At 41.6% G+C, this 27901-nt stretch overlaps 1 protein-coding gene across 3 annotated transcripts in view; it reads left to right on the top strand.

Moving 5' to 3' along the window:
* MEGF10 (multiple EGF like domains 10) overlaps positions 1-27901 on the top strand; it is a 269210-nt gene that overhangs the window by 99780 nt on the left and 141529 nt on the right. Inside the window, exon 1 of one of the 3 annotated variants that reach the window (XM_019964615.2) lies at positions 20142-20346. The exons of the other annotated variants lie outside the window; for them this stretch is intronic. The gene's annotated coding sequence lies outside the window, so the exon portion shown is untranslated. Of the gene's footprint in view, positions 1-20141; positions 20347-27901 lie in introns of those variants that run through there. 3 annotated transcript variants of the gene reach the window in all.

Genomic DNA, 27901 nt, shown 5'->3' with positions numbered 1-27901 from the left:
TGCTGCTGCTTGTGCTGAAAAAATACAGCAGTGATGGGTTGTCACATTATTGTGCTCATGTCCCAAGGAGCACATTTGATGCTAAATGCACTTTTTAGGCACAGGGTGCTTGCTGGGACTTATTTTTGTGTTAGGATTAAAGCTCTGGCCTAGAAGGGCTTCTGAAATGCTCATTTTGTTCTGTTTAATCTGTTGTTCAGTCAATAAGTCATATCTGGCTCTTTGCAACCCTGTGAACTGCAGCACGCCCGGCTTCCGTGTCCTTCACTATCTCTTGGAGTTAGATCAAACTCACTTCTGGTGTCATATCTCTTTGCCTTTTCATACTCTTGATGGGGTTCTCGAGGCAAGAATACTGAAGTGGTTTGCCATTCCCTTCTCCAGTGGACCCTGTTTTGTCAGAACTCTCCATCATGACCCATGCATCTTGGGTGGCCCTGCATGGCCTGGCTCATAGCTTCATTGAGTTATACAAGGTTGTGATCCACGTGATCATTTTGGTTAGCTTTCTGTGGCTGTGGGTTTTGTTCTGGAGATGTGGGATTATAGTTCTTGCTTCTTCTGTCTGCCCTCTGATGCATAAATATAAGAGACTTTTGCAAGTTTCCTAATGGGAGAGACTGGCTGTGGGGAAAACTGGGTCTTGCTTTGGTGGGCACAGCCATGCTCATATGAAAAGTGAGTGTTAGTCACTCAGTTGTGTCTGACTCTTTGTGACCATGGAGCCCACCAGGCTCCTCTATCCATGGAATTCTTCAGACAAGAATATTGGAGTGGATTGCCAGTCTCTTCTCCTGGAGATCTTCCTGACTCAGGGATTGAACCTAGGTCTCCAGCATTGCAGGCAGATTCTTTATCCTCTGAGCCACCTGGAAAGCCCCTTGGGGGCAGGGTAAATGGATGTGTTCAGCTGATGAGAATGTATTGAGCTATTTAATTTTGATTTGTATACATTTGTGATATATATTTTGTGATATATATTTTATACTTCAGTAGAAAGTTTGAAAAACTTTTAAAGCATCATGTTTAATACCAAATTATAGCTGTAACAGTGATGGAAAACAATAAACTCAGAATCCCAACTGTCACAAAATTTGGGTCTTGGAGGGGCTAAGGAGGCCTGAAGATTTAAACATCCTTTAATTTGCCCTTACTTCTATAGCCAGAAGAGCTGTGTGTCAGGAAGCAACAGACCAACACCATCATAGTTGATTGTTGTACTTTTCCAGGCAGCAAATCCAGTGCCTAAGAGGTCAGTAATGTCAGCAGAGCCCCACTCTTCAGAATCTTAAACAAAATCACCTCTCCAAGTTGATCGGCTAGCAAACCTTCTCATTCCTGCTTTCCACTCTTCTCCTGTTCATTGTAATCTGTCAGGAGAAATCAGAGAGCAACTCTGGGGCATGAATGTTTTCCTGAATCTTTAGATGATATCTCTCTCAAAGTCTAATATTGAAATGCTTTCATTTATTTCTTTTATTTTTCTAACTGGGACATAGTAAGATGTTGGCTCACCTCTCTCACTTTTTTCAGCCATCACTTCCTGAGCTGCAGTGAGCTCCAGGAGCAATACCTGTGATGGTGGAATGGCCCTATGAGCAAAATGATGTTTCCAGCATGTGGGTGGCCTGTGGTCCTTTTTCTGTGTAGAAGGCATTATTCATCATCAATGTGGATTGTTCCGTGTACCTATTAGAACATCCTAACTTGCTGTTACCACATACAACTGATAGACTCAGATGGAAAAAATAGTTTTTTTTTTTTTTTTCATTCCTGAAGGAGATTTTGGAATTGTTGGCTTTGAAATGGTTTTAGCACAACTGTGAGAGGTTTGAGTATCCATTCTGTACACTTCCTTTGGGCATTGGGCTTAAAGGTTCACTGTTGATTTTACACAAACACGTTTGATTAAAGTCATGAGCAAGGAGACAAGATGTTGATGGTCGGGGTCTACTCCTGGCTGACCTTGTGATTTACTATATGAAATGTGATAACCCTGGTGAGGGTCCGATCTCCAGCCCAAACCCTTGTGACCTTGGCAGTCTACTTATCTTCTCTAAGCCTCTTTTCAACCCCTGTGAAATGCCAAGAGTATATACTTCAAAGGGTGTTACGTAGGTATGTAGTAAGCTCTCAATAAATCTTAGTTATTATTTAACACCAAATAATGTTAAATTAACATGTCTAGGAATCAGGTTTGCTTATGATTTTATGAGAGAATTACCCTTGTGCTTAAGTATGATTATATTAATTAAATACAGAAGTTAGAAAATATGGCCTATGATATACTATGATATAAACAATAAGGAATTCAAAATATTGTGGAATCAGCAACAATTAAATTTGCTTATGGACCTGAATATTTTTTAATGATGATAGTATTTTACTAAGAGAAAAGTTATTTATCTCTACTATAGAACCAGGGGCTTCCCTGGTGGCTCAGACAGTAGAGAATCTGCCTGCAATGCATGAGACCCAGGGTGGATCCCTGGGTCCAGAAGATCCCCTGGAGAAGGAAATGGCAACCCACTCCAGTATCTTGCCCAGAGATTCCATGGACAGAGGAGCCTGGCAGGCTACAGTCCTGGGGTTGCAAAGAGTTGGATATGACTTAGCAACTAGCACTTTTAGTCAATGAATTTGTTCTTTCCTAGTAAGATGTGAGCAGACTTCAGAGGGATTTGAACAAAAACATGTGGCAGCATTACTCACAAAAACTAAAAGATGAAAACCCAAATGCCCACCAACTGATGATTGGAGACTGGATACGCAAAATGTCATATCTCTATACAATGGGATATTATTCATCCCTAAAAAGGAATAAAGTATGATACATGCTAGAATATGGGTGAATCTTGAAAACATAATGCTCGTGAAAGAAACCAGACATGAAGGCTACATGTTGTATGATTTCATTTGTATGAAATGTCAAGCACAGGCAAATCCATGGAGCTAAAAAGTGGATTAATGCTTACAAGAGGTTTATAGGAGGGGAATGAACAGTGATTGGGTCATGCAGGATTTCTTTTTGGGGTGATGAAATGTTCTGGAAGTAGATGGGGGTGATGGTGGTACAGTGTGGTTAAATGATGAATTTTACATCATGTGGATTTTACTTTAATTATTTTTTTGGCCTTTATTAAAAAGAAATGAGCAAATGTTTTGCCTTTAGATGAGATGTATCTGTATCAGTCAGTCGATCTCTCTTCACGATGTGTCTGAACAGCCAAGTCTTTGCTGCATGTTGGAGAGGATATTCAACATGTCAAGGCCTGGTACCTGCCCTCAGCACACTGCCAGTCTGGGGACAGGAAAGAATAAGGAAGCAGGTGATATGTTCTAAGTGAACCTGTCTTGGAAGAGGGAGAGATTACTGTGGGTTTGTTGAGAAGGCTTCTTAGAAGAGATGGGGCTTTGAAAGATAAGTGAGCATCCTGTAATGGAGAAGAGGGAGAGAGTAACCCAGTTGATAGAAATTCAGGGCTGGGTGAGAGTGGGTGAGGGTAGGAACAGGGGCAGGCAGAGATGAGCAGAGTGGCATGCTTGTTAACAGAGATACCAAGAAATAAAGTTGCAGGAGGTTGGAGCCAAGTTGGGAAATCTTTGAAAGCTACTTACATTTACTAGGCAGTGATTATTAAAGGGTTATCATTGCTGACAGGAGTAGAAAATGATATAAAAATGGGGAAGACAATAAAGAAACTAATATAGTAATTTCACTAAATCTAATACAATCTGTTATTTATTTATTTAATAAATATTCATGGACTACCTATTATGTTCCATGCAATTTTCTATGCATTACCTAAGAGAAGCAAGGTCCCTGCCTTCTTGGACTTAGATTCTAGTTATACATTTCAAACACTGATCACTCTGTCCAGTGGACAGCTGTAGTTGAAAAGCTAAAGCACAGGTTGTGCTATAATGTGGTTTAAAGTGTGGGTTCTAGAACCAGACTACCTGGGTTTGAATTCTGGTCTGCTCCGTGTTTACTAGATGTATAACCATGAGCCAGTTACTCCAGACTTCAGTTTCGTTATCAATTAAGTAGGGAGAATATTAACTTTCTCAGAGAGCTGTCCTGAGGATTAATTGAGATGATAAATGGGAAAGACTTATGACTTATCTGGTATATAGTAAACACTCAGTAAGTTTTACTTGATTGTATTGGATTGATTGATTTCTACTCAAGGATTTGTCTAGGTCATCGCCATTTTTAATTCAGTGAGGCTGTTGTGGAATCCTGGTGTGTTGCACCTCGGGTCTACGCTCTCTTTCATATGCTGTACTATTTTGGATATTGAACGTGTTAAATCAATAAGCATAGAAACTCTTCCTTCAGAACTCAGGAAAACAGTAGAGTTCCTCTCTCTAACAAGCTGCAGTTCTGATCTTGGCTTGGACAAAAGTTTCCAAATAATGTTCCTCTTGCAATCTGAATCACAAAGTCTTTTTTTTTTTTTTTTTTCTGTTGCATTAATGAGCTATGTTTTTTTTTTTTTTTTAAATTTTTAAAATTAAAAAATTTCAGGTATACACGTGCTCCCCATCCTGAACCCTCCTCCCTCCCCCCTCCCCATACCATCCCCCTGGGCCGTCCCAGCGCACCAGCCCCAAGCATCCAGCATCGTGCACTGAACCTGGACTGGCATCTCGTTTCATACATGACATTTCACATGTTTCAATGCCATTCTCCCAAATCTTCCCACCCTCTCCCTCTCCCACAGAGTCCATAAGACTGTTCTATACATCAGTGTCTCTTTTGCTGTCTCGTATACAGGGTTATCGTTACCATCTTTCTAAATTCCATATATATGCGTTAGTATACTGTATTTATGTTTTTCCTTCTGGCTTACTTCACTCTGTATAATAGGCTCCAGTTTCATCCACCTCATTAGAACTGGTTCAAATGTATTCTTTTTAATGGCTGAGTAATACTCCATTGTGTATATGTACCACAGCTTTCTTATCCATTCATCTGCTGATGGACATCTAGGTTGCTTCCATGTCCTGGCTATTATAAACAGTGCTGCGATGAACATTGGGGTACACGTGTCTCTTTCCCTTCTGGTTTCCTCAGTGTGTATGCCAAGCAGTGGGATTGCTGGATCATAAGGCAGTTCTATTTCCAGTTTTTTAAGGAATCTCCACACTGTTCTCCATAGTGGCTGTACTAGTTTGCATTCCCACCAACAGTGTAAGAGGGTTCCCTTTTCTCCACACCCTCTCCAGCATTTATTATTTGTAGACTTTTGGATCGCAGCCATTCTGACTGGTGTGAAATGGTACCTCATAGTGGTTTTGATTTGCATTTCTCTGATAAGGAGTGATGTTGAGCATCTTTTCATGTGTTTGTTAGCCATCTGTATGTCTTCTTTGGAGAAATGTCTATTTAGATCTTTGGCCCATTTTTTGATTGGGTCATTTATTTTTCTGGAGTTGAGCTGTAGGAGTTGCTTGTATATTTTTGCACAAAGTCTTTTTGAACATCTTGGCCTGACAGATTCTGCCCTTTCAGTATTAGGAGTCTAGTGATAAGGAATGTGGTTGGTGCCTCAAACCTTATGGTATTGTCTCCCTCTGGAGATAGAGGCACACTTTGAGTTTAATTTCTTTATGTTACCTCATCACAAGTGCCCTGGCCACCTCAGCTCTCTGTGCCTCTGTGACCCTTTCTGTTGAATTAGGGTAAAATAGCCAGCCCCCGCCCCCCATCAGAAGGTACCTTCTTGGAATTTTTCTAGAAGTAATCCTTAGAGCTTGTGGGAAAAGACTGCGTAAAGTTTGAGGGCCCTTCTACTCTTAGCATAAATTAATTCTAGAATATAAATCTCCTGAGCACATGCGATATGTCTGGTTTACCATGCAGTCCCCAAATGGTCAGGCATAATGCCATGGACTTGGTTGTGTCTCCCCAAATTCATCTGTTGAAATCCTGTCCCCTCAGTGTGACTGTATATAGAGATGGGACCTGTGAGGAGGTGATGAAGACTAAATGAGGTCATGATGTGGGGCCCTAATCATGTAGAGCTGGTTCCCTTATTAGAAGAGGAGGAGACCCTAGAACTCTCTCTTTCCATCATGTAAGGACACAATGAGAAGGGGGCCATCTGCAAGTCAGGCAGAGAGTTCTCCGCAAGCCTGAATTGGCCAGCACCTTGATCTTGGACTTCCAGAACTATGAGAAATAACTTTATATTGTTAAGTCACCCAGTCTGTGGTATTTTGATATGGCAGCCTGAGTAAACCAAGACATGTAAACATTTTCTTTTTTTCTTCCCATTCCCTCCCTTACTTTTTCCCTCCCTCCCTTCTTCTTCTTGCCTTCCTTTCCTTCTTTCTTTCATAGAATAGGAACTCAAGCATTTGTGGGCTTGACTAATTTTGAGATTATTCAGAACTATGGGTATAGAAGAATAACATGAAGAAGAGAACCTGACCCGCCGTCCTATTGAATGGATAATCTTGACCTTGTCTCCCACTGTACACCAGCGAGGCCACGAGGTAGCATCATTGCTTGATGAGAAACTTTCTCCAAGACCTCATCTTTCCTCTACTGGAGATGCTAATGAGTGGTGAATAGTCAAGAGTGAGTGAGAACCATTGTCTGAAGGATGTGCGGGGAGGGAAGGGGTAGACAATTTGTGCTTTGGACTTTCAGGTTTTGAACAGTTGACTTCCTAGCTATCCTTTCATAGGAGGCAGAGGGATTGAAGTGGTGAGAGTGTAAAGGGAGGGTCAATAATGGAGGCTGTGCCAGCCAGACAGCACCTCACCTGGGCCAGGAGAGGTCAGGTGGATTCTTCCACGGAGGACATCCCCCTTCCAAAAGGGTGCGAACTCTGCCTAAGCCCAGGCAAGGACTCAAGTGCAGAGAGTTCCTGGGGACAGCTAGCCAGATGGTCTACTTTTATTTTGGTGAAGACCCGCCTGGAGCAAAGACACTTTTCTTCCACTATTCAAAAACAAAAGCAAAAAGCTTATGATGTGGAGCTCTGCCAAGGTAGGGCAGGAAAAAAAAAAATCCTGGCCTTGTTTTTTCAAGGCAGGATGCAAATGATGCTTTGTAGTTTGGTTTGTGCAGCCACTGGGGATCATTCCGTGGGCCTCCCCGCAGCCCATCACTGCTGTAGAGTAATTTTTATGATTGTGATCATCATCCTATAAGCTAACCCTCTAGGTCCATTTGTCACCTTCCAGAGTAATTGTCTTTGATTGAGGATATTGTATTGTTACAGCATCCAGAGAGCTTCTGAAAGTGATCCCCTAAATTCGCTTTTAGAATTTGAAGTGGGTACTTATGTGCAGTCCCCTCCCTAGAGGACAAAACTCCGTTCTTTCTGAATTTGCAGAGTTCAGACGGGGCAGACAGGGACTTCTCTCTATCCCTGGAGGATTTCTTAGAGCTTGATCTGAGGAAGCTCTTGTGTAGTTGGGAGAATTTGAAAGAGCCTTTTTCATTTCTTGGCTAGGTTGTACTGTGTGTGTGAAAACGAGGCCGCATCATTAGGGCCCCGGTGGCATGTAGATTCCTCCCCTGGCACAGGAGGAGACCGCGGTGTTTGCATGGGTTGGTGGGTGCTGCACCTCGTCCGTTTCCTTTGTTGGGGAATGTGTCAGGTTCTGCTGCTGAGGAGGGTGGCAACCACAGCCTGGCAGGCAGATTTGCAGAACAAAGTGTCAGTCAGTAAACACAGGGTTTTGGAAGCCAGGCGAGTTTTGTCACAGAGTTCTAAGAACCAGTTCTTTAAAACAAAAACAGCTTCGCCATCTGTCTAGGCATTGGATCCACCGCAAGGAAGACTGGAGGCAGAGCAAACCTATGGGGAACCACGGCGGGCTTTCTTCTGTGGCCTCTTCTCTGAGATGTGAGATGACCTCTGCCAGGCTTTGACTACTGTGCCCACAGAGAAAAAGCCATGTGCAGTGACCGTCCCGCTCGTTCTTTGTGTGCTGCAGTTATTGGCAGCTGAGCAGATGGGAAAGTGAAGATGCCTGTGGGAGGTCAGAGTCAGGCCCCAGGATCATTGTTGAAGGCCCAGCGGGAACCCCATGGTTAGGGGAAAGAAGTCCAGATGAAGCAAAATTGCTTAAAGAGAGGGGGGCTTTTAAGAGTTTCACTTCATTGATTTGGTTCAAGCTTTACCTTAAATGTACTTCCTGCTGAGTTGTGGGAGGTGGTGGGATCACCCAAATTTGAAATTCCAGCATTACTCATGAGTGTAGCTGCCCACTTTTAGAACTGTATCACTTTGAGGTAGTTTTTTGTGCTTTCTCCTCTTGGTGCCAATGAAAAGCATACACGGTAATGTGAATCTCAAGATTAGTGTCACTAATCCGTATCTATCTGTCTGTCTGTCTATCTTCACACACACTGGAAAAGGGAATGGCAACCCACTCCAGTATTCTTGCCTGGGAAATCCCAAGGACAGAGGAGCCTGGTGGGCTACAGTCCATGAGGTTGCAAAGAGTCAGACATGACTGAGTGACTAACACACACATATACATACACACTTGCATGGCCTTGAGTGAAATAAGCAAATACTTCTAGAGTACGGGAGCATGCTCAGAGCCCTACTAGGTGGTCCAGAATAGTAGGGTGATCAATGAATGCATCTGGAGCCTGGAGCTCTTGACTTGAGATCTAAATCCGCCACTGTTTGATCTTAGGCACCTAAAAACCTGTCTTATGCCTGATTTCCTATTTATGAGATGAAGAGGTCAAAAAGGTCCTTTGCAATGCCATGACCTTGACCAGGAAGCCTCGGGGGAGAGTCTGGAGTGCAGGATATGGCTGAACGGGCAGGTGAGACTAAGGTGGGTGAGGCTTAGTGCTGGCAGCGAGCAGAGCTGTCTGAGGGGCTTGGCACCGAATGGAGGAAGCACGATTGTGTGGCTCACAGAGCTTGATCCCCGTCCCTTCTCTGCCCTGGAGGAGACTGGGATGAGTCTGGGAATGGCTGCCTTCCTGGGGACCCTTCCTCTGTACTGGCTCCTGGTTACTGCAGAGCTGGGCCCGGACATATGGAACTTAAAGCACAACTTTAGCAAAGTCCTCCATTATGGCTAACATCACACCAAATCTAAACTACCTTCTTCTATCCACGATGGATGTATTTTCTTCTACTTCGTTATGACAGATCTTCAGGAAAAATAGGTACAAATGTGCTTTCTGTTTCTCTTTTAAAAAAATCTACACATACATTAAAAAAAAAAGAAGAAGAAAAGAAAGTGTTAGCATTTAAAATCTGATATCTGCTACTGTTCCCCAAGAGACTGTGAAGAGAGTGTCTGGTGGCGGCACAGAGCCCTAGTTCAGGAGTGTGGAGTGGAAAGGCCAGTCCTGCCCCTCTGGGTAACAGAGACCCGGGACTGTCTAATCCACGCCACATGCAGTGACCTGAACGGACCCTGCAGAACAGAAGGCTTGCTGTCTCCTTGCCGAGCAGTTGCTCCGAAGCCCCGATACAGCTGTGGCTGGATTTGTGGAGAAGTGCAGTGGGACTTGATCTTTTAATCTCCTCTCTCCCTTATAGGTATTATAAATAACAACTGTTCTGTAGGAGTACCTGCCAGAAGGGATTGAGATGTGCATTCTGCACTCAAAAAAGCATTGTTTTGTGTCATCTTAACTTCATTAGTTATTAGACGAGTTGGCGGGGGCGGAAGGGAATAAAACTCCAAAGCAAAGCTACTTTGTTTTGTTTGACCCAGAAAATCCAAGCGCAGGAATTTAGAATTGAAATCGAGGAGGGCAAGTTACTCAGTTTTAACATCAAATTCCTGATAACTTCTCCGAGAAAGTAAGACGTGCACACCAGTCCGCATCCCTAAGTCCATTCATTGCGAGTTAAACAAGTGAAATGGAGTTTTGAATTCAGGCAGACAGGGGTTGAGAGCTGGGATTCTGACAGGCACAGGGGCTTCAAAATGTTAGATGCCCTTTGGTTTCCATTTGCTTAAAGTTGAGAGAGAGCGTGCTAAATTGTCTATTTTGGCTTCTGTTGGTGGGTTCCGGAGGAATCGTCTTCTGTTTAGAGGTCTCTAGGAGAGCAGAGAGGGGACATTTTGGACCCCTAATCCTGCAGAGTGGGACTTCCCTGGTGGAATCCTGCAGAGAAGGCAGTGGTGGCACTGAATAGGCACAGGATCACTCTGTTGTTATTGTGTTACTGACGTGTCCCTCCTTCCACCCTTGAGTTCTAGCGACTGGCTTACGGTCCCGTGATCTGTGGAAGAACACACAATGCGTGTTTAAATCATGCAGACAGGTGAAAAATGAAAGGCAAACAAGAAGTCCCTACCTCTTGGGCAGGTATCTGTTACTCACTCCTTAGAACTTGGCTTAGTTCCCGTTACTTCTTTTTTTAAATTGTGATAAAAGAGGTGTAACGTTTGCCATTTTTAAGTGTACTGCTGTGTGGCATTAGGTTTACTCCTGTTGTTGTGCAACTATCGCTGTCACCATCTGCAGAACTTTTTCATTTTCCCAGATGGAAACTCTTCACCCATTAAACAGCAAATACCAATGTCCCTGTGACCCCCACCCTGGCAACCACCGTTCTATACTTTCTGGCTACTGATGTGACTACTTTAGGTATCTCAGTCAGCTCAGTTCAGTTCAGTCGCTCAGTCGTGTCCGACTCTTTGCGACCCCATGAATCACAGCACTCCAGGCCTCCCTGTCCATCACCAACTCCCAGAGTTTACTCAAACTCATGTGCATCAAGTCTGTGATGCCATCCAGCCATCTCATCTTGTCATCCCTTTCTCCTCCTGCCCCCAATCCCTGTCAGCATCAGGGTCTTTTCCAATGAGTCAACTCTTTGCATGAGGTGGCCAAAGTGCTAGAGTTTCAGCTTTAGTATCATTCCTTCCAATGAACACCCAGGACTGATCTCCTTTAGAATGGACTGGTTGGATCTCCTTGCAGTCCTAGTATAAGGGAAATCATACAATATTTATGCGTTTGTGGCTGGTTTGTTTCACTTAGTGTAATGTCTTCATTTCTTTCATGTTGTAGCATGTGTCAGAACGTCCTTTTTTAAGGCTGAATAATAAGGAATGATGCTAAAGCTGAAACTCCAGTACTTTGGCCACCTCATGCGAAGAGTTGACTCATTGGAAAAGACTCTGATGCTGGGAGGGATTGGGGGCAGGAGGAGAAGGGGACGACAGAGGATGAGATGGCTGGATGGAATCACTGATTCGATGGACATGAGTCTGAGTGAACTCTGGGAGTTGGTGATGGACAGGGAGGCCTGGCGTGTTGCGATTCATGGGGTCGCAAAGAGTCGGACACGACTGAGTGACTGAACTGAACTGAACTGAATATTCCGTTGTATAAATATACTGCGTTTTGTTTATCCATTTATCCATTAGTAGACATTTGTATTACTCCTACTTTTTGGATATTGTGCATAATTCTGTTATGAACATTGGTGTACAAATCTGTTTGAGCCACTGCTTTCAAACCTTTTAGAGTATTTACCTAGAAGTAGAATTGTATCATATGGCAATTTCATGTTTATTTTTTTAGTTAATTGAAATAGCTATACTGTTTGCCACAGCAGCACAGTGTTTAACATTCCCACCAAGAATGCACACGTTTCCAAATTCTTCTCATCCTTACCAACACTTGTTATTTTCGTTTTTTTTTTTAGTTTTGTGTTTTGATAATAGCAATCCTAATGGATGTGGAGGGGTATCTCATTGTTTCAGTTTGCATTTTCCTAGTGATTAGTGATGTTGATCATCTTTTCCTGAGCATATTGGCCAATACTGTATCTTCTTTAAAGAAATATTTATTCAAGTTCTGTGCCCATTTTTAATTAAATTATTTTTTGTTGCTGAGTTGTTAGTCTTTGTTTTTTTAATAGTCTAGATATCGATCCCTTATCAGATATATAATTTGCAAATATTTTTTTCCCATTGGGTGGGTTGCCTTTTCTCTGTTGCTAATGTCCTTTGATTAAAAAATAAAGTTTTTAATTTTTATGAAGTCCAGTTTACCTCATTTTTCTTTTGTTGCTTGTGCTTTTGGTATCATATCTGAGAAATTATTGCCAAATTGCTTTTAAGTATTTTAATGTAAAGCTTCTTTCTCTGTAATACCACAAAAACCATTATTTGTATAATTTTATCTTTTGAATGAATATTGCTTTGAAATTGCTCTCTTTTTGTTGTTGCTGTCAGAGTAGACTTTATATAATTTCAGAATTGGTTGATTCCACTTCCACCCTGCTCTACTATCTCTCTTCTTTTCTTAGGGGATCACAAAGGCTCATTGTGGATAAACAGAAAAGAGAATAAGGGAAAGGCTTAGTTTAAAAACGAGCCTCCGTCATTTATATTATAGGGATAGAGGAGAGAAAGGCCACATTTCAGAAGTCGGGGGAACGTGAGAGGGCTCTTCAGCAATCATGACTTGCAGGAAGTGTGTGACACTGAAATGGACTGCCATTTGTCTGAGAAGCCTGAGATCTGTTTCCTAGAGCCCATTTCCTCCCTCCCCTCACAAGTTGGAAAAAATTGCTGAAAAGTAGGCAGGCGTTATGGGTGAACCTCTAGGGAACTGACAGTCTCCATCCCAAGGCAGAGAAAATGTCATATCTGAGATGCCTCCAAATGTATAGACAGTGACTTTTATACATGTTCATTCTTTTTCAGAAAACCATACATTCCTTTTATTTTTATTAAATGCTGCTCTGATTTTTCTAATAGAGTAGAAAGTCCTTTTCCTGTTTGCCAACTTCTCATGGTTTACTCACTGTTATTTCTGAGTTATAGTCTATGCACAGATCACCATTGAGAGTAACCACATACCCAAAACACCATGGGTATTGCTTGGTATAAAAATGCAAATGGGGAGTGCGTCATAAATTTATATAATCTCATCCTCTAAGAGCAAATTAAACACAGAGAGAAGGCCTCAAGGACATTCTTCTTTATACTTGATTGTTCCGGAAGGATATTTACAAGGTATACATGTTGTAATCTTTTCTGATCTCGTACGTTACAGCCATATGTCACAACTTCTCTAGCACCGGGCCATTGTTTACTTTAGACAGCTCTGGTTAGGTGAGTGTGTGTTTGTTTCCCTACCTGGCATGTGTTTGGGTAAGAGGTTTCCTGCTTGTATGTCTGGTCTGAAGAATGGTTTTCTGTGCTAATAATTGTCCCAGTGCTTCTGCCTGCACAGTAATTTGATTTAGAGATAGAGAGAGCACTGGGTGTCTGGATTTTTGCAGTTTTAAGTTGAAGGATGGCATATTTTTAAAAGGCAGCTGTTTTCAAATGAATTGCAGTTTAATTAGTAGATGCCCACTTACCGCCATACACAGACTTGGAAGAATCAGTGAGCAGCTTTCCTGGGGACACAGAGAGATGGCTTTAAGTTTCCCTAATATATATGTTAGAAATCCCCAATGGCTCAGATGGTAAAGAAACTGTCTGCAATGCAGGAGACCCGAGTTTGATCCCTGGGTCTGGAAGATACCCTGGAGAAGGACATGGCAACTCACTCCAGTGTTCTTGCCTGGAGAATTCCATGGACAGAGGAACCTGGGGTGGGGGGTGGGAGGTGCAGGGAGGAGGGGGAGTGGCTGCAATCCATGGGCTCGCAAAGATTACAGAATGAGATGATAAGTTCCTAAAATTCAATTTGGTGGTTGGTTTGTAGGGCACAAGGCATCCAAGGATCTAGGGGTCCTGAGAAGACAGCATCCTGGTTTTGCAGATTAGATTCATGTTTTCAAGTCATGACTAGCTCTGCTGCTGCTGCTGCTAAGTTGCTTCAGTTGTGTCCGACTCTGTGCAACCCTATAGACAGCAGCCCACTAGGCTCCTCTGTCCCTGGGATTCTCCAGGCAAGAATACTGGAGAGGGTTGCCATTTCCTTCAAGTGAAAAGTGAAAGTGAAGTCGCTCAGTCGTGCCTGACTCTTCGAGACCCCATGGACTGCAGCCCATCAGGCTTCTCCGTCCATGGGATTTTCCAGGCAAGAGTACTGATTAGCTCGGTAACTAGTAAATGCACTTCATTGGTAGGATCCCATCAGAGCTCCTAATGTGAGTGCCTGCAGGTAGGACCACAACAGAGCCAGAGCTGGGCCCTCCTGGTCTTGCCCTGCTCTGTCCTCTCTCCACTGGGCCTGTTGTTTATCATGGGCCTTGCTGCTGATGCTGCTGCTAAGTTGCTTCAGTCGTGTCCGACTCTGTGTGACCCCATAGACGGCAGCCCACCAGGCTTCCACGTCCCTGGGATTCTCCAGGCAAGAACATTGGAGTGGGTTGCCATTTCCTTCTCCAATGCATGAAAGTGAAAAGTGCAAGTGAAGTCGCTCCGTCGTGTCCGACTCTTAGCGACCCCATGGACTGCAGCCTACCAGGCTCCTCCATCCATGGGATTTTCCAGGCAAGAGTACTGGAGTGGGGTGCCATCGCCTTCTCCAATCATGGGCCCTAGGTGAGCATGATAGAAATGGAGTCCACAGGAGAGAGAGAAAAAAAGAAGTCAGAGCAAGCAGTCCAGGCTGTGCTTCCAGTTTAACTGGCACCAGGGAAAAGTGCCTTCAGCTGGCACAGGGGCTTGTGCACACCAGGCTGTGACTGTTGGCCGTGGAAATCCTGGTTGTAACAGAGGCTGCTGCCATTCAGGCAGCGAGCGAGGAGCTGCTTTCATGGGGAGGCTTTTTTGGCACCGTGTCCGACATACACTCCAGTCAATCACGGTAAAGTGCCTAATAACAGATGTGGTAATTAAGCCTGAAGAACTCCGTCTCTATTTTTTATTGCAGGGAATAACAAAGTGCCTCATTAAGCCTCCAATCCCACTGATTTTTGATTTGGGCATCCTGATGTCGTCAAAAATGACATCTTTGCAAGGGCTTTCTTCCTAAGTCCTTATCAGCCTAGGACGCAGCCAGCACAGGTTGGATCAGTTTTGGGAGGATAGTTCTATCCTTTCTGATCTGCCCTTTGCACTCCAGTACTGAAGCGTATGCAGATTCCTGGGGTACCATCAGATTCCTTAAAGTACCTTGGATATGAATAAACAGTTTTAGCTTTTATGTGCTTGTGTGAATATAAAATGCTCCCTGAATATCTTCAGTTCAAATTATGCTGTTTATAGCAAGAAATTAACTTCAGCTTTCAATCCCAGAAAGGTTTCAAATAACCTGAAACCATGGTAAATTACCATATTTTAATAAGATAAATTATCTTGGAAAATAATTACATCTGAAAAAGTCTGTCTTTGTGGCAGTTTATAAAGCAAATGTCTTCGTTAATGTTATTTTTCCTTCTTTTTTAATGATGAACATGAGTCTGGCACATTATTAGAGAAAATGAATCTAGTAACTAGGGACAGGTAGAAAAAGTGTCCTCAATAGTAAGAAAATGTGGCTTGAAACTTTCTCTGGAGCACTTCCTGAATTATTTAGAGCTGGGTCTATTGGTGCTCTTGGGAAAGACAGCCAAACACTGCTCATTGTTTAAACGTTTCTACATGACTCTTGGATAGTGTAGATTTGAAAACAGCATTTATATCATGGAGATGATTTTTTGTTTCTTTCTAATCCAGGGTGGCCATAAGCTTAAAGATGTTTAAATATTTTGAAAAGGCCCTGGATCCCATTTTATAAAATTATTGGTTCATTTCTGTGTCTCCTAATGCATAATTTTGAGTTTTTCAGGGTATTTCCAAGAGAATTTCTAGTTGACTATATTCTGAAATTCCGCTCTTTTAATCTAACCCTGTGAAGCAGATGATTCATAGCACAAAGTCAGGATTTAATTTAGTTTCAAGCTTGGTATTAATAAAGCATAAACTTGACCTGCTCATCTGATTATGATTAGCCTTGAACCAGCAACTTGTATGTACTTAATATTTGTACACAAACATCTATGGAAAGGGATACCAATGTTAATGGCAGTCCATATTTGTTTACTCAAAATGTGTTAGTCACTCAGTCATGTCTGACTCTGTGTGACTTCATAGACTATAGCCTTCCAGGCTCCTCTGTCCATAGAATTATCCAGGCAAGAATACTGGAGTGGGTTGCCATTCCCTTCTCCAGGGGATCTTCTGGACCCAAGGACTGAACCTGAGTCTCCTGGATTTCACGTGATTCTTTACCGTCTGAGCCACCAGGGAAGCCCCTTGTTTCCTCAAATGACATCCAATACTTACTAATCACATTTTACCACCTTTATCCATTTAGAGATTTTCTGCCATTGATGCCAAAAATATTTTTGCCAAATATAAAGGTAGGCATGTGCAAACTCAGACCTTACCACATTAAATTTATTTTTAGAAACCATCTCTATGTATGCCTTGCATCAAAAAGTGAGACCTCCTAGCAAAACACTGTAGCTAGGATTATACAGTTGCTGGAAAAGCAAAACTTTTCTTTAAATGAGATTCTAATTTGTTTTCTTATATTTCCCCTAACAGCAAGATCTGGGATGACAGAATTCATGTTTCTATAATTTCCATCGCTGGGTAAATGTTTCTACAGGTTCATAGCGTCACCCTTTGAACGAAGCGGAAACTTGGCCAAGAGTGGTCCTGAGCTAAAGCGCCACCTCCTGGTGGAACGTATCACTTCAGGGATGGTTTCTCAAAACTATTAGGGGTTTGTTTTCCTCAGGTATGGATCCCATTCTCAGTTTATTAATCTCTCACCTCAAGCCTCTAGACTCATATCAACTGTCTGGGACTCACAGGATACAATCCCCTGGCTGCCCTTCAGCCTCTCAGATCACTAGTTAATTTAGTGTGAATGCTGTGTGCCCCAAGTTTTGACCTATTTCAATTAACAACCATTTGTTGAACCTCTGTTGTATTCTGGCAGATGGGGAAAGTAGTAAAAATTAAAGAGGAGTGGAATAAAAGACAAGACAGTGACTTGAGCTCTGCATTTCAGGAGTTTGTAGCTAGTTGAGGAGAATGGGTTGGCTATGTGAAAAGATGACCAGCAGCCCAAGGTAACTTGCTGTACCAGAAGAAGGTTGGGGAGAGTTGGTTCCAGCAGAGATTTCTATGCAGTTTTTAGTGAGAAGAGTAAAGAATATTTTTGCTTATGTCCTGGAAACATTGTTAATTAGACGTGGGATGAGAGAATAAATTATTGCAAAGAGAGAAATAAGTTTACAGGAAGCTTATGTAATGGTTTGAATTTCAAACAATTAGGGAGGCGTACATGTTTGCCACAGGGAATCATAGAAATGAATCATAGACCCTTTCAAATTAGCAGGGCAAGAAAAATATAATCCATGCAGGAAACTATTTCCATCCTCCGTAGATTCTTCAATTGAGATAGGCTTCATGTATACTTTAAATTCATTAGATTTTATTTTTCCTTTTAAAATTAAATGATTAGAAAGTTTAAAACCTTGAACAAACGACAGTAATATAGTTTATAGGGATATTTTCATAAGAAGGAAATTAATGTGTTCAGTATGATAGGGTCAACTTAATCTTGAACGCTTTCTGCTGTCTGTAGTTTCAATATTTATGATAAAGTGAAGATACTGCTATTAGAGATTTTGAAATTAAACACAGAGTCAAGGAAGAGTATTTATAATAAAGGCAAAAGGGAAATAACATTTAAAAAACCAAGAACAGAGGAAGGAAAGAGATTAAAGAAAATGTCACAGGTTGAAAAGCCTATAGTCCTGCAGAGTTCAGAACACATGGCTTTAGTTCAGTTACCTTGAGCGTTTTTGGTCCAAATTGCCCTTAAAGAGTTATTAGAATCTGCTTGAAAGTAGAGGTATTATTCACCATGAAACCTGTCTATATCGATGTTAATGTTACAGTTTATTTATTTATTCTTAACATTATATTTGATGTGCGTTCATGTCCACCTGTGCTTCTCACTTTCTTTCCTTATTTGGGTAATGAACAAACACTCATGTGCATTAGGAGTGTTCTGTTGCTTGTAGTCACAATGGGACCTTCATCAGACACTATTGAAGACCTTAGAGAGTTCTCAAAATTAAGCCTAAAAGTATATGGATCCCTATCTTTACTTTCTATATTTCAAGTATATATTTTGAATTACTTTATAATATAAGCTTTCCCCTTTTTTAAGGTTTGATTGGTTTTTAATTTATTTATTTTTAATTGGAGGATAGTTGCTTTACAATATTGTGTTGGTTTCTGCCAAACATCAACATGAATCAACCATAGGTATATGTATGTCCCCTCCCTCTTGAACCTTTCTCCCATGTCCCACCCCATCCCATGCCTCTAGATTGTCACAGAGCACTGGATTTGAGCTTCCTGTGTCATATAGCAAATTACCACCGGCTATCTATTTTACATATGGTAATATATATGTTTCCATGTTACTCTCTCAATTCATGCCACACTCTCCTTCCCCCACTGTATCACCAAGTCTGTTCACTGTCTGCATCTCCATTGCGCCCTTGCATATAGGATTATCAGTACCATCTTTCTAGATTCCATATATAATAGGTATATACCGTGAAGAAACCATAATTGAAAAAGACATGTACCCCAGCGTTCATTGCAGCGCTGTTTACAATAACTAGGACATGGAAGCAACCTTGATGTCCATCGACAGATGAATGGATAAAGAAATTGTGGTACATATATACAATGGAATATTACTCAGCTGTAAAAAGAACACATTTGAGTCAATTCCAATGAGGTGGTTGAACCTAGAGCTTATTATACAGAGTGAAGTAAGTCAGAAAGAGAAAAATAAATATTTTATATTAACCTTTTTCTTTTCTAAACTTTTTATATTTCACTTCATGAACTCATTGAAGTGTGGTGATTTTTCAGTTATTATAGATGTAATAATCTGCTAATTACTGAGGGTTTGTTATGGTGTGTTCCAGATATTGTTTTTCTGGTGAAGTTTGCTAAGATGGGTCTCTCTACCAACCCACACAGAAAGGCCCTAGGAATTGTACTCTTCAGCCATAGGGACTCAACTTTTCCCAAGTTCTAGGCACCCTACTCCAGTACTCTTGCCTGGAAAATCCCATGGACAGAGGAACCTGGTAGGCTGCAGTCCATGGGGTCGCTAAGAGTCGGACAGGACTAAGTGACTTCACTTTCACTTTTCACTTTCATGCATTGGAGAAGGAAATGGCAACCCACTCCAATGTTCTTGCCTGGAGAATCCCAGGGACGGGGGAGCCTGGTGGGCTGCCGTCTATTGGGTTGTACAGAGTCGGACACAACTGAAGCAACTTAGCAGCAGCAGGCACAGCACAAGGCTCATTGAGAGTTTGATTCCACTGTTCCTTTGTCCCCGACTCCTGTACCTTCCTTCGTTCCTTGTATTGCCTGAATCTCAGCACATCCTGATTTCTCTCTTTACCACTCCCAAATATATGCTCATGGTCACCTCCCTTTGCCCACAGCTGAGATGAATATGGATCCACAACAATCATGACCAAATGCAGCCATGTTTGAGCAGGGCCACATACTGAGAATAAAGGAATGCCAATGAAAAGAAAGCCTTGAGCTTTTAAATGAATTCACAGAATAACTAACTTCAATTAAGTCCTTGAAAGATATCTATAAGCTCTCTATAGAAGCAACGCTTTTTTTTCTCTAATTAGAGCAGGTATTTTTCTAGTAAAGCTTTCATTGGTTTTCCGTGTTTATATTCACTGGTATTGCAATCATTTTATTTCAACTCCAGGATTTCCTTTTGCAGTAGTCGAGTTTAACAATTAAATGGGATAAAACTTAGAGCTTTCATTTCTTTTTTTTTAATATTGGGAAAAATATTTCAAGATCCAGGACAACTGATGTACATATTCTGAGGTTTATTTTTTCCTATGGGTCATTAATTCATTCAATCAGTGGTTAAGAAACATTATTGAGCCCTGCATATATGGTAAGAACATGTAGAGATGATGTAGAGATGAACATGTAGAGATGAATTCCCTGTCAGGGAATTTACCAGCTAGTGGAGAGATGAGTAAGAAAATGGCCAAGAAAATAGTGTGGTTTCCCTCTGACAAAGTCCACATCATCTATTCCCTGATGCCCCAGGGTTATGAGGGCAAAGAAGAAGAATGTTTAGATTGGCCTGGGAGCTCTTCTAAGAGGAAGTAACTTTTGATTCTTGAGGAACTGGTGAGAATTAAGTTGACCAGATAGTTACAGGCATTCCAAGAAGAGAATAACCTGGGGAAAGAGAGAGGAGTGAGGACATGTAATATTTGGGGAAATTCAAGTAGCAAGGATTGCTCAAGTGATATTTAGAAGTGATAAATAGCTGTGTGAACTTGCTGGGTGACGGGTCACTCAGATCATGTGGAGTGAATGAAGGCCAGTTTGGACTTTACCACAAAGGTGAGTTCTCAAAAGCTTTAAGTATGAAATTCTGACGTTCTGATTTGTGTTTTGAGAGAATTGGTGACAACATGGAGGACGAATTGGAGGTTAATTGGAAAAAAAGATAAGTTGAAAAGCTTGGCTTTAAAACCTACTTTATCTTTGCAACAAAAGGTCAAACTAAAAGACCAATATTATTGAACTGTTCGTTGCTGTAGTTAGAATGAAGAGAGAAACTAAGTTAATAATAAATGATAGAGGCATATATCTCTCAACTCTTTATTTCAGATATCAATATTAAAATTTAAAAACTTAATGACTCAGGAAGAGCCAAAAAATATTGGCCATTTCCTCATTCCTGATAGTTTTTTGCTAAGATATAAAAGTGATAAAGAATTTAAAGTGCTGGGACCATTCTAAGTATTGAGTTGGCCAAAAAATTTGGTTGAGTTTTTCTGTAAGATGTTAGATACAATTGGCATTACTGACTGAAAATGAATTTTAAAAGTACTTTGGAAAGCCGATAAAATTGCCAAAGATTATGTTAAAAGATAGTTGTAAAATCATCCTAGAATATACAAAGCTTATAAATACTTGAGATAAGAAATGAGAACTCTCGCAATGATTTTGCCATTGGAAAATTGCCTTAAGCCCTAAAAAGTAATGAAAAATAGATTAACAAGAAACATTTCCAATAAGAAGATCAAGCATAATTGGCTGAGAATGAGAGAGAAAAATTAAATACCCATAAGAGTTGTAAAATTATGCCCTATTTCAAAGTAACCAAGTCTTCCACCAGAATTTTTTTAAAATAAAAGGAAGTTTAAGTTATATAAGAGACGCACAATGGCCTCATGGTACATAAACATTATTAGTTCTTGAAAAACCCATGATTTGGAATATATTTGCTTTCAAAAGATTTTGATTTGTTCAGTTCACCAGTTCCAAATCTTGCTTGAGAAGTCCTACCAGACCCAAACCTTTTTTTCAAGCTAGTCTTCTTAAAGTCTTTAGTTAAGTCTACGTACTTGACTCTTCTCTGTACTTTATTATTCTTTAAATTCATTTAGTCACTTGTTCTTCATTCATTCTTTGGCCCTCCTCTCTGTGAGGTGCTGTTCTAGGTACTAAGGATATCACAAAGAATCAAAAAGGCATCATTGTGCTGAGGATTTGGAACGTCCGTTTATCTTTCATCAACTCCTTTGCCTCAGCCAATAGCAAAGCTTTTTTGAGGCTGTGTCTACTCCTCTCCCTCGATGCACAGATTGGGTGGGCATAACCCACTGTGAGTAAACTCCTCCTCCTTGGAATGAAAAAAAGCATTCACTAGTTACCTGATTAAAGTCTTGGCCATTTTGTCAGTATTTTAGTGACAAACTTCTATAGGAACTCTGGAGCCTATAATTTGTGTGTTTCTATTCTGTTAAGACTGGCATCAGTTGCAGGGGAACAAAAGTAATTTCATCTTTATTATCTTTATGTGTAGCAAGTCATAATGTTGTACAAGGATCTTGAGAAGCTGTTTATCAAGTAGGTTTGTGACCTTGGGTGTACACAGAATTTCACTTGATCATGGCATCATTGTCCACGACATTAGAGTATTGGACCAACTTCCTGTTAACAGCTATTTTCACACAAAAAGTAGATGAATCTTAGACATTCTGGAGGTTTATAAGAAAGACACATTGGCATTAAAGCTCCTTTCCTGGCTAATATTTCTGAACTGGAAGCAAAGCAAAGTGAGAATGAGTGAATTCATTAGTGATTGAAGTTTGACTCTGGGCCAGATTACAATGTCAGTTGCTATACCTTTCGGTCCCCGTAGCATCCAGATTCTGAATTTCCCTGAAAATGGCAGAGAAAGACAAATAAGGAGATGCCAGGTAATCGGAAGGGATTGTTATGGATAATGTGAATGAAGGAAGTAGTACGGAGAATGGCTCTTAACTTTCCTAACAACATGAGATTGTTTTCCAACTATTATTCCGGGTCAGACAGGGTCACTTCTTGAATAAAAGATCTGTCTAGACACCACGGGAAGCGGTGCTTCTGCTTCAGCATGTGTCACTTTGTCTACTAAAACAAAGTCCTATTTTAAGAGCCATAAAGTTGGGGTTTGGGTTGTGGCTTCTCAGATTTGCATATAGATGCTGTTGGTGAGGAAGTGGAGATGGGAGGGATGACAGCCCCTGCGTTTTCTCCTGAACGTCCTGGCCAAGTACAGCTTTGAGTAATTACCTTCTGCCTACTTGCACTTCCCGGTGGCTCAGACAGTAAAGCGTCTGCCTACAATGTGGGAGACCTGGTTTCAATCCTTGACTGGGGAAGATGCCCTGGAGAAGGAAATGGCAACCCACTCCAGTACTCTTGCCTGGAAAATCCCATGGATGGAGGAGCCTGGTAGGCTGCAGTCCATGGGGTCGCAAAGAGTCAGACACGACTGAGAGACTTCACTCACTCACTTGCATTTCCTCAGCAGTTCCCTCACATTTTGTCTGAAAGCTTCAAAGCTTTTCACCATGTGGGTTTAAAACCACGAGGATAAATGTGTCCAGACTTTTTTTTGTGGCAATGCCTGCTGCTCGAGATGTCTGTGGTCACTCCACATCCTGGTCTGGATTAGCGGTTCTGAACTGAGTAGTCCAGGGAAGAATGGCCATGGAGTTGTGCTGTTACGGAGTTTTTGAAACATCTGGGCAGTCTAAACATGGAAATACCTTGTATACTTTCTAAATTCACATTTTCAGTTTTGACCAGGAAATAGCTTAGTCACTTAGAAATCTAACTTTGAATGAATTTGCATTTTAAGAGGTTCCAGTGCACAGATAGAGTATTATTTTAGAAAGACTATGACTATTATACCTGATGGAGAGGTAGTTTGACTGGAGTTAAGAAACCTGAGTTCTGGTTTCTAGTTTTGAACCATTCACAAAGTAGCTCTGTGATCATGGTGGAGTCATCCATCATTAGGGCTTCAATTATTCCATCCATAAAATGAAAGAATTTTGATTGGATTCCATAAAGACTTAAACTGTAACTTTCTGTCCCATTTTTTTTTTTTTTAGCACAAAAGCTCTGTGGACCCAGGACATATACAGTGCCCTGGAAAATCTGGGGGAGCCAAATGAATGTTAAGAACTTCAATTATATAGCTCGTTATGAAGTATTAAAAGTAGAGCAATACTCTATGTGTGTTTGCCTTAATAGAATCTGCTGCTGCTGCTAAGTCACGTCAGTCATGTCTGACTCTGTGTGACCCCATAGACGGCAGCCCTCCACGCTCCCCTGTCCCTGGGATTCTCCAGGCAAGAACACTGGAGTGGGTTGCCATTTCCTTCTCCAATGCATGAAAGTGAAAAGTGAAAGTGAAGTCTCTCAGTTGTGTCTGACTCTTCTCGACCCCATGGACTACAGCCCACCAGGTTCCTCTGTCCATGGGATTTTCCAGACAAGAGTACTGGAGTGGGTTGCCATTGCCTTCTCCTAATAGAATCTAGATGTATGCAATTGACAGGGAAATTTTCTAACATCTTCAGTTCAGTTCAGTCGCTCAGTTGTGTCTGATTCTTTGTAGCCCCATGGACTGCAGCACACCAGGCTTCCCTGTTATCACCAAGCCCCAGAGCTTACTCAGACTCATGTCCATTGAGTCAGTGATGCCATCCAATCATCTCATCCTCTGCCTAACATCTTAATTCCATAGAAACTCTTCTCCTTACGGGGTTTGCATTCCTCTGTATTTTCTATTCTAAGAAATGACCTTGGAGGAAAAGAAGGCTTGTCTTGGATTGCTCAGATGTGCCTAATGGTTGAGTAGCTCAGGAACTGAGGATTAGTGCAATGACCTAGAGTTGGGCAAGCAGGTGACATGTAAGTGTCCCTTTGTCATGCCAGCGATGGTGCAGAATGACCATCATCTATCCTACTATGGGCCACTGAAAAGGACCCTTCTGAGAGAGGGATTGTGCAAATACTATTATCTTTTTCTTTCTCCTACCCCCAGGTGCAAGAAAAGACCTAAGGTTCTGCTGACACTCACGTGTCCAGCTGCACATCAGAGAACTCTATTTCTCCTCTTACCGTCCTAGGTGGCTCAGTTGGTAAAGAATCTGCCTGCTGTGCAGGAGTGAAAGTGAAAGTCGCTCAGTCATGTCCGACTTTTTGCGACCCCATGATCTATACAGTCCATGGAATTCTCCAGGCTGGAATACTGGAGTGTGTAGCCTTTCCCTTCTCCAGGGGATCTTCCCAACCCAGCGATTGAACCCAGGTCTCCCACATTGCAGGTGGATTCCTTACCAGCTGAGCCACTAGAGAAGCCCAAGGATACTGGAGTGGGTAGCCTGTCCCTTCTCCAGGAGTGCAGGAGACCCAGGTTCAATCCCTGTGTGGGGAAGATCCCCTTGAGAGGGAAATGGCAACCTACTCCAGTATTCTTGCCTGGAAAATACCTTGGACAGAGGAACCTGGTGAGCTATAGTACATGGAGTCCCCAAAGAGTCGGACATGACTTATCGACTAAACCACCGCCACCCTTTATTTTAATTTGACTTTTCCTTTTTAAAGGAGATTGGCTTCTTTTGTTATTCATTCTGTTTCCATTGGATTTTTTTCCTCTTTGTATTGTGTCAAGGGATTGGTCAAACCTGAAATGTTCAGCTTCTTTAATCAGTGTTGTTGGTTGAAAGAAAACAAAAAGCAGTAAGTCTCCCTTTCTTTCTGGGCTGATCAAATTTTATTTTCTAGTTCATTTTTCTTACACACATTTATTCTTAGACTGCCTGAGGTCTCATGCTGTGTTTGGATATTTTATCTTGAGTGAATCTTAAGCCATAACATTCAGTACCATCCCTGGCCTGTCTCTATAGTTCCTCTTCCGTTCACAAGCTTTTCCACTCTGTGGTCCAGACAGACTTGCCCATTGGCTCTCCCCTCTGAGAATCTGCTTTCTGCTTTTGCACCTCCTAATTCCTTCTGGTGCAACCTCTTCTGTGCCGTCTACCCAGCACAGTCCTCAATATGGCACCTCTTATCCCTGCTCGCCAACTAGAAATACTTTCCAAACTCCCATACTTATTTTGTTAACTTATTTGGACCCTAATCACAGTTTTCATTGTCTTATTATGATACAGCCAACTCAATGGGATCGCAGAGGGTCAGGCGTGACTTGGCAACTGAACAACAATGATATACCTCTCACATTATGTTGTAAACTCATTGAGGGCAGACATCACCTTCACCACTGTTTGCTGATTGAGACAACCAATGTTTGTTCTTCAGCAAAGGCTTTGAAAAGTGTCTGTGTGAAAGATTGTTAAAATAATTGCATTATTAGGACATAGTGAAATTTGAAATAGGTCTACATATTAGATGGTAGTATGGCATCAGTGTTAAATTTCTTCACTTAGACAATTGGATGATATGGGTGAACATTCTTATTCTTAGGAAATGTAAATTGAAGTATTTAGAAGTATTAGTATATATACTGTTTACTCAATTTACTTTCAAATGGTTAATGAAATCTATATATATTGCCTTTGTATGTGTGGGTTCAGTTCAGTTCAGTTCAGTCGCTCAGTTGTGTCTGACTCTTTGCAACCTCATGAATCGCAGCACGCCAGGCCTTCCTGTCCATTACCAACTCCCGGAGTTCACTCAGACTCACATCCATCGAGTCAGTGATGCCATCCAGCCATCTCATCCTCTGTCGTCCCCTTCTCCTGCCCCCAATCCCTCCCACCATCAGGGTCTTTTCCAATGAGTCAACTCTTCGCATGATGTGGCCAAAGTACTGGAGTTTCAGCTTTAGCATCACTCCTTCCAAAGAAATCCCAGGGCTGATCTCCTTCAGAATGGATTGGTCGGGTCTTCTTGCAGTCCAAGGGACTCTCAAGAGTCTTCTCCAACACCACAGTTCAAAAGCATCAATTCTTCGGCACTCAGCTTTCTTCACTGTTCAACTCTCACATCCATACATGACCACAGGAAAAACCATAGCCTTGACTAGACGGACCTTTGTTGGCAAAGTAATGTCTCTGCTTTTGAATATGCTATCTAGGTTGGTCATAACTTTTCTTCCAAGGAGTAAGCATCTTTTAATTTCATGGCTGCAGTCACCATCTGCAGTGATTTTGGAGCCCCCCAAAAATAAAGTCTGACACTGTTTCCACTCTTTTCCCATCTATTTCCCATGAAGTGATGGACCAGATGCCACGATCTTCGTTTTCTGAATGTTGAGTTTTAAGCCAACTTTTTCTCTCCTTTTCACCTTCATCAAGAGGCTTTTTAGTTCCTCTTCACTTTCTGCCATAAGGGTGGTGTCATCTGCATATCTGAGATTATTGATATTTCTCCCGGCAATCTTGATTCCAGCTTGTGCTTCCTTCAGCCCAGCATTTCTCTTGATGTACTCTGCATAGAAGTTAAATAAGCAGGGTGACAATATACAGCCTTGATGTACTTCTTTTCCTATTTGGAACCAGTGTGTTGTTCCATGTCCAGTTCTAACTGTTGCTTCCTGACCTGCATAAAAATTTCTCAAGAGGCAGGTCAGGTGGTCTGGTGTGTGGGTAGATAGTGATAAAGTGAATGTGGAAAAGTGTTAGCAACTGGTGAGTCTCTGTTATATTTTTGTGGCTTTCAAGTACATTTGAAATTTTTAAAAATGAAGTGTTAACAAAATGTAACAAATTTTATATGCCATCTAATCAAAGATAATTATAGAAAACTAGAAATAAAGGAAAATTTATTTGTAGATGAAAAATTACCTAGGGAAGATTCCAAAATCCATTCACTTAATATTTTACGAATGACATTGCCCAGAGCACTTGATAAACTAAGTTATTGTGAAACAGGTCAATTCCTCTGGATAGTCTAACGTTAAATGATTAAGAATAAAAAGCAGGATAATTTGGGACAGTGCTTTGTGTGGAAAAGTGGCAGATGTACCCACTCCAGTGTTCTTGCCTGGAGAATCCCAGGGACGGGGGAGCCTCATGGGCTGCCATCTATGGGGTCGCACAGAGTCAGACATGACTGAAGTGACTCAGCAGCAGCAGTACCTTAAAACCCAGGCTTTGTGAGGTCATGCCTCTGGGGACACAGTAAGTTAAACTGCAACTAGAAAATGGTGAGCTCTTGACAGGAGTTTTAATGCAGAGAAAAGATTTCAGAAGCATTGTGGGTGGCTTCTTCCATGGACAACTGATAGTGAAGATGCCAACTAATGGTGGCATTTTTGAGAACTGTTTTGGATGTCAAAATACTTCCTATATTAGCCATATTTGAAATATAGGCATATTGGATATCTATTGCTGCGTAACAAAATATCTCAAAACTTAGTGGCTTAAAACAACAAACATTTATTATCTTGTAGTGTATGTGGGTCAGGAGTTTGAGAGAAGCTTGGTTGGTGGTTCTGGCTCAGGGTCTCATGAGGTTGTGACCAGTGTGTCAGCAAGGGCTGCAGTCATCTGAAGGTTGACAGGGGCTGGAGGATCCACTCACATGGCTGTTGGCAGGAGGCCTCAGTTGATGCTTGAGTGTCCTACTAACATGGCAGCTGGTTTCC

Source organism: Bos indicus, chromosome 7 (assembly GCF_029378745.1).
Source record: "Bos indicus isolate NIAB-ARS_2022 breed Sahiwal x Tharparkar chromosome 7, NIAB-ARS_B.indTharparkar_mat_pri_1.0, whole genome shotgun sequence".
NCBI lineage: Eukaryota > Metazoa > Chordata > Mammalia > Artiodactyla > Bovidae > Bos > Bos indicus.
The sequence above is the reverse complement of the archived record's forward strand: the minus strand, read 5'-3'. Positions and strand labels throughout refer to the sequence as shown.